At 30.0% G+C, this 14,229-nt stretch overlaps 1 pseudogene; it reads left to right on the top strand.

Moving 5' to 3' along the window:
• Positions 1–989: 989 nt before the first annotated feature.
• On the top strand, positions 990–9,461 carry LOC132938076 (uncharacterized; annotated as a pseudogene).
• The last annotated feature ends 4,768 nt before the right edge of the window (positions 9,462–14,229 follow it).

Below are 14,229 nucleotides of genomic sequence, written 5' to 3'. Positions count from 1 at the left end.
AATATCGAATAAATAAGAAAAATAAAGTCTAATATTGAATTATAAATCATAAAATGATAAAATTTTATAATTTAAAATTGAACTTAGAAAAAACCAATATTGATAAGGTAAAATTTTAATTTAAATCGAAAAATGTAATTTCGATTTCAAGTCTAGGAAAATACAACCTGTAGTTTCCTTTATTCCTTTATTTTTTGTTTTGCAGTTTGCTATAGGTAAATTAAAATAGGTTGTTGGGAGCTTTGACACAATAATATATGAAATTAATTAAATGATGGTATCTGCCTATAATAGGTATAATTTTGTAATTTGTAGATGGGTACCTATCATAATAAAAATAGTACCTTAGAAGTAAGTAGGTACCTACCTAATTCTTGATAATATTATTATACTATATAGTCTATACCTAATATAATTGTGCTCTTGCATCATAAATTCATAAACCATTATAAATGTTTTGACGAAAATAATGTAAATGCAAACTCGTTTGCATAATATAGAAACGTCGAACGAGACCTTATTTTTATCGCGATACCTGTGACCGTGGGTAGAATATTTAATGTATATTTAATGTTCACCCAGAAGGTCTCATATTATATGTAATATTATTATTATTATTATTATGGTTACCTCCTACCTCCTATACGGGGACTATATCTACCAGCTATACCTTGTATACATAAATACGTAGACATGAGATAAATAGCTTCCAGGGAAAATTACTTTAACCACTTCGATGTGGGCCCCTACCTTCCCTTAAAATACTGCTGATGTAGTGTAGATTACAATATAAGAAACCCATGGCTGGGAATGTGACATTAATCGTATAAAGATAATATTATCATAGTTTTACACGAAGCTGGCGACGTTTTGTTACTAAGGATTTTTATGTTTGCATTGTAAACATTGATCAATTTTTTATACGGTCAACGTAACATTCGAAAAAAAATCATTATTATTCCAATCAAAATCTATGCTCAATGTAAATAATGTGGTCGAAGATTAAACGTGTTGAACTTAAACGTAAGTAAAATTAGTTTATGGCATTTTTTTCGAGGTTTGTTTAACTTATATGGTTGTTATATTATTAGGTTCCCAATTAGAAGAGTATAAACGCAAATCATTAGTTGGACACTGGGTATTGGTTACAGAATCGTTCGAAGATTTACAAAAAGAAAATGATAAGTATTCGAAACAGGTTCGTATTCGCATAGGCGTACCTAAATAGTGTTTGAAATTGGGGGGGGGGGGTTGTAGATCAGGTCTATACTTGATCCTCTTATGATGCTTTTAAATTATAGTAGTGAAATCATTAGTTTTTGGGGGGCTAAGAACCCCAAGCCATCCTATTTGTGCCTGTGCGTATTTGCAATGACTCAATTTGTGTTATATATTATATTTCCATTAGTTAGATTGAATTAAAATAAGTTTTAAGAGAAAAAAACGTATGATATGGGTTTTTTAAAAGTTGGCTAAGAACATAATACCTAAATTAAGTTATAAAACCGTAATAGTAAAGTTAATTAAATATATAATATAGTAAACAGATAGGTAGAGAAGTCATTAATATTATTGTACAGCTACGCTTGCAAAATTTTATTGTATAATTCAGACGTCAGTTCTAACATAAATATGTTTTTGGATTGGATACACGTTTTTATTTCTGCACGATTTTTCGTAAGATTTTCGTTGTTATGGTTAATATTATTAACAAAAAACATATTTATGATTCATAGATTTTCTTTGTAGAGGAAAAATATCGAGTACCTAAGTAGTTTTAGATTCTGAGCGAAGCGATAAGTGTATTGATTTTACAATGATGTGTTTTTTTTTGCGTGTGTGTAGTGTATAGGTACACTATAAGTAGTTGAAATAATGCTTCAATTTTCAACTTCAGTATCTTGTTCGATGGAAAAGTGAATCTAGGTGGTGCCTTGGGGAGGGAAATCCCATATTCCCATTAGTGTTCAAAAGTGCCGAGAAAAACAAAAAAAAAAATTAATGAAAACCTGGAATTTTTAAGCTATATAGGTTATTGACAAAATCGATTTTGGTTTTTGGTGTAACTCTAAAACAAATGACCGTAGATACTTGAAATGTTCACTGGTTGTTTATCTTATCAATTCGTTTTGAGCTGTTTAAGGACAATTTCAAATTAAAACATTTTTTTTTCTATAAATATCAATAAAATGTTATTTGTTGAGCCAAAAAGCTTGAAAATTTAATACAAAGCTCCTGATATATTGCTTAAATAGCAGTTGAAACATATTAAAAATACATAGGCACAATTTTTTTTTATAAGCATTTAAAGTTCAATTTTGAACAATATTTATCAAATTTAAAATTTAAAAATGGTTTTGTAGTTAAAAATTTATAAAATTTTCAATTTTTTTTTATAAGCATTTAAAGTTCAATTTTGAACAATATTTATCAAATTTAAAATTTAAAAATGGTTTTGTAGTTAAAAATTTATAAAATTTTCAACTTTTATAGCTAAGGATTGAAAACTTACAAAAGGGTTCCACGTAAGTAGGCTATTCTGTAACCGAAAAATCTCAAAAATATAAAAACACAGTTTTATTTTATAGTTATTTTATGTTAAAATTTGGAAGAAATGCATATTAAATAACCAGGTATAACGATTTTAGTTATTTTGTTGTAATTTTATAATGTTAATTCAATTGGCCAGCTACCGAATTAATAATAAGTAATAACAATATAAAATATAAATATAATATAAAATATCCACACTGACAAACCGTCACCGGCCTGATTTACCAATTTATGGCCCCAGTACAATTTACAATTTTGGGCCCCAAATTGTCCTTTTCTATTTTCTCAATGCTAAAATAAAATGTATGCATAATGTATTTTTAAATTAATGTTGTATGTAATTAGTTGCTTGTATATGAGTACTTAGTTGGATCAATACTCAATAGAATAATATTGATTATTTATAATATACGAGAACACTACACTTTCAATGCGTCTTATTAATGTTTAATATTTATTCCAGTAAATAGGTAGGTATACAAATTAAAAAGCAATTTTTGATTATTACACTTATAATATATCAAACAAAGTGTTTTTAAGTCAAATTTGATTTTTGCTAATCAGCTTTCACAAACATTTCGATTGTGCGCTAGTAGATAAACTAGTTCTAAACCTAAATTTATCTAAACTACCGTGTAGTTTTTTTTGGTTCTTCATGACGTTTATTCTTTAATTTTTTCTTCATTGAACCACTTGATTATTTTTTTGACATTTTAAATTATTAAGAATAATAAACAAATGACAATAAATTAATAGATATACAATAAATACGACTGACGTGTATCACGTTACTACGCAAGACAATAACGTCAATATAATAGTAATATTACTACGATAAAAACGGCAATTAGATTTTGTAATTGCAAAGTTGATTAAGGTCGTCGTTTTCAGGGAAAACTCATACTTTATAACCCACCAAAATATCCAACTAAAATCCATATCTATTTTGTTTCCCAAAAGTATGATTAAAAGGTATATAATTAATTTTGTATGCCTGAAGTCGATGGATGGGCCTCTCTTTTATGTCCTATTTGTCCTTGCATAAATATGGCACTGGTCACCGCTCAGAATCGTTTTTCGTATACAATCATTGAATTCAATTATTGAATATGTAATACCATCCGAGCTACATCCACTTACTCACCTTTTTTCTTATGAAGGTTGTCATATTTGTATTAAAATTTTTATACTTATTATTTAGGATAATGTTCCTTAAAAATGGTTTTACAAATGTATAAAATAGATGTGCCTAATATGTAGTAATATTGGGTCTATTATTTATTATATATTTGGAACATTTTTATAAATAATAAATATTGATGGATTAATATAAAATTTATTACTAACATTTTTTTAATTACCGTTGCCCCCATATCTACAAACCCATCATTATGGTGGACCTATTATTCTTAGAAGCTACCTACACAAAGTTAAATAACTCAAAAACTTCTCGTTGGAAATTTTGATTTTAATATGTCAACGTTTTCAGAAAAATTATTCATGAACAGTAAACATGGATACTCCTTAAGTAGGTGGCACAAAAATATCCCAAGAATTTGAAAATATGGTATTAAACTTTAATGTATATATTTTAAAAATGTCAAAAGTCAAAGTTTGAATAAATTTATTACTAGAGGAGAAAATAAGAGTGTGCATGCCTTTTGAATTACTCTGTATAATAAAAATGCCTTGTATGAACCTCGTTTTTATAATTTAGCGACTGACTAGCGTTTACTACACAAAACAAAATTTCGGTGCAGTACCTACCTACATTTCTCATTTGCTACACGATAATGTCCTCGACTTGGACACAGATAATAAAGTAATGGATAGGTCATCCGATCTTATCTATCACGCGGGGATTAATTGCGATTACTTTGCGGGTACAAATTTCATTGTGTCCATTGTTATATCATTTATATAATTATACGCTGTAAAAACTGCAGCGCCGTGCTGTCTGTCCATATATTTACCATGCGGTTATGCGGCCGTACCGTTTTTCTTATCTACCAAAAAAGACCGCAACCCCGTCGAGGACTTATAAAAAGGCGTGTTCCGTCCGTTGCTTTTATCTCTACGGGTTTAAAATATAAAATCCTGGAAAGCACATAAAATGTTGATATAAGTACCTACGAGATTTAATATTATCATATCGTAATGTATTATTAAAGTTTTTATAACTCATATTCTATTGGAATTCATATTCCATTATCTAACCATTACCTATATAATATCTTTAACAAATGGGTTTAAGTATAAATTAAATTAAGTTTTTACAGTTTTTTAGATTGAACCTTTGTTTTTGTATATAAATGGTCATTGGTTACTCGGGCAGAACAGGTACAATCATGTATTAAATTATCGTGCTTATTGCCTCGAATAAAGAAACAATATCTTAAAATCAAATGTATGTGTGATCTTATAAACCCAAAAACTACTCAATTGAATTTGAAGAAAATGTCAGAGATTGTTTTTTATATAAAAGGTATGAAAGTAAGTATTTTAAACCACGTTAAAAAATATACCAAGTGTTAAATTCAATCCATGAGTTGCAAATTATTTCACAAAGTTAGGTAGTAGGTACACTGACGCCGATTTGTCCGTGAACTGAGGTACACTAAAACTGAGATACACCTATGTAGCGTATATACTATATAGTATAGGGTTTGTCACAAAAAAAAAAACTACACACGGACGAAGCCGAGATATTTAGCTATTAGTATATATATAAGCGTCTTACCTTGGCGAGCCGACCTCGTAATCCTTTGGAACCTATACTGAATAGTGATGAATTTCAGACTGGAAGTAATAAGATTTGGCACGATGTCGTTGTACCGTTCGATTCTCAATCAAATCGTTTTTGCGTACTAGTATTGGTGCATATGCGATAGTGGTGTGCAGTAAAGTCAGTGGCGTTCTCAGGATTCTTCATGGGGTAGGATATACAAATTAATTAAGAGTTGGCCGCGGGGGAGGGGTTTGGAACTAAAAAAATGGAGCTATGGGGGATCTACTCCCCGTGAGAAAGCCCACGAGTAAAGTACCTAACTAATTAAAAATACAATTTTAGTTTTTAATTTCTAAAAAAACTGGTTTTATAAAACAATGAAGTAAATATCAGACTAGTTTTTATTTCGGTTAGCTATAACTTTTCAGTCTCAATTACGACGGTACTCTGTAGATAATTAACATAATATTATAGTGTTATAATAGACGGAACCACGGAACTAGGGTGTCCCACGAGGATTTACTAATGCAGAGTGATGGCAACTTCAAACATTATACTCGGACCTGCAGCAGTTACAGGACGCGTATAACTTTTATAAATCCTCTTGTCGCGTACTCTCGAATAGCAAGGATGAAAGATATATTATTATAATTTCTATATTGGACGATCTATGAAGCAGTGTTGGGCAAATAAACTGTACGATTATCCAATGATTACAGTTTATATGGATTTTATCTTTAACTAAATAACTTAAAATATTCATATGCATTTCATTAAATATACACTTGTCGAATTCGCCTATATACTTAAGGATTGAGATGATATGTACTGTTGATGTAAATAATAATAAAATTTCAATATGAACAAATTATCTCAATCGTGGATAATGATTACATTAGTAATCACAAAAAATTTTTCATAGTAAAATTTAATTATTCTTAACATAATTAAAAGTAGATACATACATCGTCTTAATCCCTATTAGCAAATCCAACGAGTGTATATATTTAATGGAATTCATGAATATTTAGTCGTATAGGTAAAATCCGTATAAATTGTAACCATCGGTTAATTAATCGTAGAATTATTTTTGCTCGACACTGCTATTATAAGGACGTGCGGCGCGATGTGTGCGTCTGCGCGGGATTTCGAGGGGGAAATATATTGTCTTGTGGACCGAAATTGCGTTCATAAACCGGTGTCTTTCCATCGGTCCAGGATCGCAGATGCAGTGACGACAGTAGCATCAGCACGAGATTCACGGTCGGAAACGTGACGGTCAGACCGGGCTCGGCGGAAGGATTTCTGGACATTTCGGCCGGTGGATACTTGCACGCGGAAGGCGAACGTTTCGACGGCGGCGGACCGTTGGACCGGGTGAGCACCGTGATTGCGGACGACAATCTTCTGCGCCTGGAGTCGTTTCACACGTTCAAGTCCGTCCGGCGACTGAGCCTGCGTCGCAAACCGTTTGAAATCCGTCAGACCGTACGTAATAATATTATGGTTATTCCTTTTGATTTTCGTATTACGATTATGATACCATTGGTAGTGCATTTCACTCTCGAAAACCTACAACAACCGTTTTATGTATGTAGAGCAAATTATTCGTATAAACAATATATTTAAAAGTTAGTTAAAAATGTCTGTTAAAATATATTCAAAATAGCGACGTAATAGTAACGGAAAATTTATTTGATCGCCGTATTATAATTTTTTAGATCGATGTTTAAAATTGTAGCATTCTAATATTTATAATCTTAATAACGAATAATTAATGGTATTGCTATTATAATGTATATTTTCTTTGAACGAATAGCATCTAATTGAGCCATTTTGTGTCGACTAACGCCTGAATTTATTCAACCGTTTTATAATCGGATATATTTAAATAACTCTTTACATCCTACTAAAATATAAATTTTCTTCAGTATTGACGGTGATTTGGCAGAAACATTAATCCGTCTAGACGTTTCAGAAAACCAACTAAATCCAGACGACATGTACCGCTTGTCCATGTCAAAACTAGAAGAACTTTATATGTTGGCCAATAATCTGACGGTTATCCCCGAGAGCATTACAAATTGTCATTGCTTCTTGTCACTTAAACTTCTAGACTTGAGCGACAATTACCTGTCATGTCCCAGGACGTTCTATATGTTGTCGACTCTGCACAATTTGCAAGAATTGATCATGAGCAATAATCGAATATCGTATATACCCTATTTGATAGCGAAACAGGTGCGATATTTACATATTAATATCTATATCATTATTTATTACTATGAATATTATACTGGTATTATTATAAAAAGTTACTTAATTATAAGTCATGATTAAGCATTTTAGATTATTACGTTTACCATAAAAAACGCTTCCCAAGTCAAGAATTGGCATGTACACTTTCTAGATTTTTATATTTTAGAAATTTATTAACTGATATCACACCCAAGTGGTATAACAATTTGAATCCAGAAAAATGTCGGTGTGAACAGCCCCACAAAAAAATAATTTTCATTTTGTGAGATAGATCTCCGAAACCGGAGAGCAGATTTCGTTGTTTGGGGTCTTGTTGGAGTCACATTGGTTAGGAAAAGTGCAGTAAAGGTTTTCAGAACTTTATCTTTAATAGTTAATTCATTAAAGAACATTAAAAAAAATTAAAACAAATTTTATTGGGCATTTTTGGATGTTTTTCAGCTTTACAACTTTAGTGAATTAACGATTGGAGATAAGGTTCTAAAAATCTTCACTGCACTTCTCCTAGCCAATGTAAATTTAACAAGACCCCAAACAATAAAATCCGTCTCCAGTTTAGGAAATCTACCTCGCTAAATGAAAATCTATTAAAAAATAAGTCTTTTTTTATCTGTGATAAATTTAATAATCTTTTTAAAAAAAATTTAATTCCACATTGTATTTACTTAATAATCCATTTTTAATGAGTTATAAACCAACTTTCTAGCTATTATAGTTTAGGAAAAAAGTTAAAAAATAGAAATTTTGGGACTGTTCACGCCGACGTTTTTATGGATTCAAGTGGTTATACCACTTGGGTGTGATATCAAATCTCTCTCATTAATATTTTATATTAAAACTAGCTAAATTACCTACCTACTCATAATTACTGAGTTACATTTTTATTATTTTCCTATTTAACACAAATTCTTGAAGTTTTCAAAATTCAGACTTTTTTCATTTCAATTACCATACTTACTTGATTAAAAATCAAGAAAATAATATCGGAATTCTTATGATCAAAATCAAAAGGCATATTTAAATAATTTTCATTTTATTACTATTTATAGTTTTCATCGGTCAACAACATAAATGTGGGGCAGTCGGCAGTATTAACCATGCAAAACATACAAAAATACATAACTAAAATTGCGTTAAATTATGTTAAATTCTACGTTAAACTATAATATACACGTTAAACTATGAGTACATAGCTATCACGTTGAACCCAACAACATTTTTCGAGATATCATATTTTGAATTACCCAAATTTAAACTCAGCACTAGAAAAATGTATAAATATGTTAGGAAAATAACCTAGAAAAGCTAAGGCACGCAAAATATAAGTATGATATTTAAAAGTATCTGTTACATGAATTAAACTATGTACTTTTGGAATACATTGTTCAAGACCCCCGCCCCCCCCCCCCGCCCTCGCATAACTAGTCATAATATAATATAAATGTTATTTGGGAAATATTTGGGATTGGATTTGAAACTAAACTATTAGGTATGTGTTTTGCGTTTTTAAAGGAAACTGATAATTCAAATGGTGACAATAAAACAGAAGATTATCAGGACGAAGAGGACATAGAAAATAACAAAATTTATGTAGCAAAAAGTAAAAAATATTTATTTATACATTTTTTCTTTCTTCAATTTCATTTTTTATAAATTGTATTTTATAATTGTGCTAATTACGAATTAAAATTTTTCAGAGATCATTTATCAGGTACGTCATATTCCATTTGTCAGTCTAAGCACAATAAATTTGTCGAACAATTTGATAGCTCACAATTCTTCGGTGCTTCCGTTAGTTTGTTGGCCATCATTGAAGAATGTTATATTAACGGCAAATAACATTAGTTTGAAGAAAAATTTGGTAGAGTTAAAAAATTTGTCATCTACTTTAAGTGTGTTTAATATTAAAATCAAACGATAGTGAATAGTTTTAAAAAAAAAAATAAAGTCATTTTAATTATAGACATTTTTGGCAATTTCTTAGACTATAATAATGTAACTTTCGTCTTTCGGCTAGTCAAATCAGTCCCGATAAACAAAAATACCTCCTTGATTTTGAAAAAATCCATCAAATTTGAATATTCCAAAAGTATATATTTAAATTGATGCATTAAGAAGTGTTTGAAAGCTGTAACTTAAATTATTTTTATTTTTATATATATTAAGTTATACCTATAAAAGCTTATTAATAATATAATATAAATCCATTTAAATTACATACGTTTTTCCACATTATATTCTCATTAGCTATTGACTATTACTCAACTAGTGTACCTAATACTAAACCCATAAATAAATATTCTTATAATTATATATTTTTAAATTTGTAACAAATCATAATTTTTCTGTATAATATAATGTAATATAATATGTGTGAACAGTATATTTTTTTGCTACATTTATTTATTATCACATTGTGTGCTTATATTTTCATAAATTACTTATGAGTTTTAAGAAATCATATCCTCAAAATTTGTCAATTTGTCATGAATCTTCTAATATATAAAATTCTCGTGTCACAGTGTTAGTGATTGAACTCCTCCGAAACAGCTCGATCGATTTTGATCAAATTTTCTGTGCATGTTTGGTAGGTCTGAGAATACGTTTTAGGCTAATTTAAAAAGGGAATTGATCATCCCCGGGAGGTGCTCAAACAGGAGTTTTTAGATTTACAATAGAAATTTGTGTTTATTAATGATGGTTAGGTTGCTATGGACACACACAAAAAGAAAATATTCAAATAAAAATAAAAATAATAATAAATAAATATTATTCTCAAATCTTCAGCCATATTATTATATTATAGCAACCCATATATAATTCTGAGTGGAGCGAGGAAGCTAGTGGTTTTACAATGGTGTTTATTTTTATTTTTTTTTTATATCCTGTATACAAAATTTCCACCAGAGGGAGTGCTTTGATTTCAACATATAGTACCTTATCTTTTAGCAATATGGATCAAGATGGTACTTTAAAGAGGTCATTTTTTGATTTTAAAAATCATAAAACAATTTTAGATTCTGAGTGGAGCGAGGAAATTAGTGGGTTTACAATGGTGTTTATTTTAATCCTTTTACAAAATTTTTACCAGAAGGAGTGCTTTGATTTCAACATATAGTATCTTATCTTTTGGAAAATTGTATCAAGATGGTACTTTAAAGATGCCATTTTTCGATTTTATCAATGTTTATTTAATGCCACGGGAAAAAACCACCGAAAAATTACGAAAAACCTCTAAAAATGGGATTTTAATTTCTAACGCCTTGTTTATCACCATAGAAACGAATATAAAATAATAATATTATAATATAGCTGATCCCGCTGGCACTTAGTTGCCCGTTAAATGTACCAATTCTATATGACTCAAACTTTCTTAAATTCGTTATTTAATATTCGGTGTATGATGTATGGTGTTCAAAATTTATCTTAACTTTTCTGCTGCCCGGAGTAAAAGTTCTGATTCGCAGCAGTATATTAGCAGGTAGGCAATCTACCTGTGGTAGATCGCGGACCCCGTGCTGTTTGTACGTAAGTGTATGATTTAACTCTAAAGAATCAAAATTGTACCAAGTTTGTCATTTTTACTTAATTCCACCTACGGAGGATTAATATAATCAATTAATACAAAAGCCTAACGCAACCGTACTAAAATCCGATGAATAAAAAAAAACAAATTTAACACTTTTTAAACTAGCCTATCTTCTTCCTAGAGGTCTAATCTACACACAAACATTCATTTTTATCTATACTAATATATAAAATGATAGCGTTTGTTTGTATGTTCGGGATAAACTCCGAAACTACTGAACCGATTTTGAAAATTCTTTCACCAATAGAAAGCCACATTATTTGCGAGTGTCATAGGCTAATTTAAAATGGGAATTGATCACCCCCGGTAGGTGCTCAAACAGGAATTTTGAGATTTACGATAGAATTTTTGTTTTTATTGGTTGCTATGGGTTATGTATATAGATAAAAATAATTGTATAGACGTTGTTGTTGTTTTTGGCCATGTCGCCAGGTGTGCACTTAAGAAGCCATAACTCCGGAACCATTTATCGCGCAGTGTACAAACTTCACAGAAACCATCTACATATCAATCTTAATATGCCCTGACATTTTTTTTTTATCGAAATCGGTTTGGTGGATCTTGAGTTATAAAATTTATTCAAAATGTACACTTATTTTTATATATATAGATTTATTCAACTTACGTGATATAATAAATAATAACAGTATAAAATATCCGGACCCCGTGCTGTTTGTACGTAAGTGTATGATTTAAGTATCAAAGTTACACCAAGTTTGTCGTTTTTACTTAATTCTACCTACAGTAGATTAATATAATCAATTTATACAAAATCCTATCCTAACCTAACCGTACTAAAATCCGATGAATAAAAAAAACAAATTTAACCCTTTGTAAATTAACATATCTTCTTCCCAGAGGTTTAATCTACACACAAACATTAATTTTTATATGTATATATAAATATATAAATACACAGACTATAGGTAACTATACAGACTAAACTCTGGTATAGAGGTATATATTTATCAATATATTGGTTTGTTTGTTCTCGTGACAACGAATTAAAACGATTCACTATAATTCTGTATTGAAATTTCTTGAATGAATCATTTTATTATAAAATTTTTATACGACGTCACTCATGGCAACCATTTATAAACAAAAATTTCCATCTGAAATCTCAAAATTCCCGTTTTAGCACCTCCCGGAGCTTATCCTCTCCCTTTTAAAATTAGCATATCTATTAAGTTCGGCAAAATTACACACATCGTAAAAATTTCATCAAGATCGCTCCAGTAGTTTCGGAGTTTATTCGGGACCAAGACGTGACACGGGATTTTTATATATAAGATGTTATTGTAATTTATAATAAAAATAGATAATAATTGGAACATTATTTAGTTTCAGTCAAGCCGTTTTGGAGAAGTTCAATAACAAACACTGTGACACGATATTTTTATATAAATTAGATAGGTATAGATAATATTTACTTGATATGGTGTCGCACATTGTCCGCGATCTGACGTAGTCGGATTGCCTACCAGGGTGGCTGAATTGCACTTACTGCCGCGAGTTACATCTAAAAGGATTTGAACAATCACAATTTTTTAAAGGGTTGTAATTTTTTAATGGAAACGAAGTGCACGGGGTCAGCTAGTATATATTATATATATATGATTAAAATAGAAACATCCAATAATAAAATATAATGGTTTTATGATTAAAAATTTTCATAAATACCGATGATATTAATTCACATATTTAACGAAAAATGCTCTTAAACAATTTTAGACGAACGCCCGCATATACAAACTATATTATTTATAATTGTAGACGAATTGTATACAATATAAGGCTTAACTCTTAAGGTACCTATACAAGTGGGTAAATTTTAGTACATTGCTACATTTTATTGATTAAATATATTGCTTCCGACTTGATTCGGTTGTCGATCATAAGTGAAAATCGGGGAGAGGGTCTTAGAGGGCTTATCCCCCCACCAAAAAGACAGCTTTTTAGTTGTGTGGGATTGAGTACCCCCTCACATCGACGTTAAAAAAGTTAGCCCTCCCCCTGAAATTGTAAATGATTTCGTATTGATTATAGTTGTCAACAGTATTTTAAGAAAATAAAAAATTAAATGCACACTCATTTTCAGTGCCGGATTTAGCGTCATTGGAAAACATTAATTCGTCCAATATAAAATCAATAAATTTATGTTTATTAAGTTAAATAGATTTTAATATTTTAAAATAGTTTTTAAATTTGTTGAAAATATTATAATTTATAAATAATTTATTGACGATCTCCAGTATAAAAATGGTACCTACTAGTTCAAACTTCAAAGAAGCTAATTTTCTTAAGTCGTTTATTATACTTATTTGCATCAATTCTCCTTAAAGCAATCCATACACGTTCAAGTGAACGATGTTTTAGCAAATTAATCAAGATTCCGGTTCCTCATTTATTGCCTGCTCTAATAATAACTAACGGAGCTTATTCTTGTTCATTGAATGACTGTTCACTATAATGGGTATAACGGGACAAGTATTTTTCTGAACTTAAATAAACTATATTAGTGATCTATGATTTTCCCTTTTCTCTTTTAGGTACGAGAAACCTTTTTAAAGGTACCCTTTTCCAGTTTTTAAAACCGGTGTCTGTAAAAGCATCTTGTATTTGCAGCGTAGTTTTTCTTCTTAATATGGATAGGTAGGTGGTACCTACATATAAAACTTCTATTTTATTTTTAATTTATGATTTATACACTACATACGTATTATGTCATTAGACAAATAATTTAACTCATAATTATTATGAGTTAAGAAGTAACAAGAGTTTCCTTCACTCTCGCTTGACGACTTAACACACGTGGTAGACAAAGTAACTAAGTAAGTACCTACCTGTCCTACCTATAATATATTAGACACTTTGGCATGATATTAATTTAATATCCAATGACCCGGTAGAGTCTCGCTAAGTATAAAAAGATAAGAGCGCCTTAAAATGCACACACAAATGCAACGCACAAAAACTGCTGGACATAATTGCAGGAAGCAACACGATTCACGAAAAAATTTCTTGAGAAAGCATAGCAAATTTGTAGTTAAATAATGAAGTTTGAAAATACAATCCTCTAATTGGAAATTTAACCTAG

The sequence above is a fragment of the Metopolophium dirhodum genome, chromosome 2, assembly GCF_019925205.1.
Source record: "Metopolophium dirhodum isolate CAU chromosome 2, ASM1992520v1, whole genome shotgun sequence".
NCBI classification, from domain to species: Eukaryota; Metazoa; Arthropoda; class Insecta; order Hemiptera; family Aphididae; genus Metopolophium; species Metopolophium dirhodum.
The sequence above is the reverse complement of the archived record's forward strand: the minus strand, read 5'-3'. Positions and strand labels throughout refer to the sequence as shown.